The sequence below is a fragment of the Octopus bimaculoides genome, chromosome 13 (assembly GCF_001194135.2).
Source record: "Octopus bimaculoides isolate UCB-OBI-ISO-001 chromosome 13, ASM119413v2, whole genome shotgun sequence".
Classification (NCBI taxonomy): Eukaryota; Metazoa; Mollusca; class Cephalopoda; order Octopoda; family Octopodidae; genus Octopus; species Octopus bimaculoides.
This window is the reverse complement of record NC_068993.1, coordinates 6,527,897-6,529,329: the sequence shown is the minus strand read 5'-3', so window position 1 is coordinate 6,529,329 and position 1,433 is coordinate 6,527,897. Positions and strand designations below refer to the sequence as shown.

The 1,433-nt window shown below is 36.6% G+C and overlaps 1 protein-coding gene across 1 annotated transcript in view; it reads right to left on the bottom strand.

The window, feature by feature from the left end:
* Positions 1-1,433, bottom strand: part of LOC106869272 (uncharacterized) — a 66,507-nt gene that overhangs the window by 36,250 nt on the left and 28,824 nt on the right. The window lies entirely within an intron of this gene.

Below are 1,433 nucleotides of genomic sequence, written 5' to 3'. Positions count from 1 at the left end.
CTTAATTATGGTAATTAATTTATAAAGGTCTGGAATCGAAACAGCTGTCAGAGATGTCTAATTTTTTAATTAATAAATAATTGTGTATATATATATATATATATATATATGTACAAAGGGCTTCTTTCAGTTTCCGTCTACCAAATCCACTCACAAGGCTTTGGTCGGCCCGAGGCTATAGTAGAAGACACTTACCCAAGGTGCCACGCAGTGGGACTGAACCCAGAACCATGTGGTTGGTAAGCAAGCTACTTACCACACAGCCACTCCATGTAAACTAATTTTCATTTTCTTACCATTATTATCTGCTCTGAATATTTTCATGTAAGCTATATCTTGACTCATGAAAGAAGATACACCTATTTTATCTTCTTGTCAAAGACTCTATTATTTGATCAAGATATATTCATGTAAACTAGTTTTTTCTTATCATTAAAAAAAAATTTTATTACCTGATCTAAATGTTTTTATGTAAACTATTTTTTTACTCTTATAGATGAGTGTACAGTGGAATGCCTAAAGGAAGGAGTGACTGATTAAATGGTTCGTGAGGCTTATGAATGTTTGCTATATGGTTGGAAGAGTACCAACGGACTGACACAGTGGCTGTATAATGCCACTGTACATAGGAAAAGGAGATAAATATGAGTGTGGAAATTTTAGGGGTATGGATCTGTTGTGTGTGGTTGGTAAATTGTATGGGACAATTCTGATTGTAAGGGTGAGGAACCAGACAGAGGATGCACTAGGGGAGGAACAGTGTGGTTTTTAGGAGTGGAAGGGGGTGTACAAATCAAATATTTGTAGTAAGGTAGATGTGTGAGACATTTTTGGCGAAAGGAAGGGAGGTGTATTAGGCCTTTATGGACCTGGAGAGGGTATATGACTGAGTGGATAGGGATGTGAGATGGCAGATGGTGCAGTTGTATGGAGTAGATGGTAGATGGTAGATGGTAGAACGTTTCTGCCAGCTCGCTGCCTTCTTTCAGTTTCTGTCTACCAAATCCCCTCACAAGGCTGCTTTTTTATCAGCCCAAGGCTATAGTAGAAGACATTTGCCCAAGGTACCACATGCTTAGTAAGCAAGCTACTTACCACACAGCCATGCCTGTGAAAGAATAAAAGAGATTCAAAAAGTGAATGATAATATGGTAAGGAACGAATAGGAGAAACTCTTACCGTTTCTTACATTATTTACATTCGATGGATATTTGTCCTCATCTGGTTTGTTGTTAACACAACATTTCGGCTGATATACCCTCCAGCCTTCATCAGGTGTCTTGGGGAAATTTCGAACCTGGCTTCTCATTCCTAAGGTATTTTTTGCTGTTATTATTATTATTATTATTATTTTTATTATTATTATTATTATTATTATTATTATTATTATTATTGTTCATCGAAAAATACCTTAGGAGTGAGAACCCAGGTTC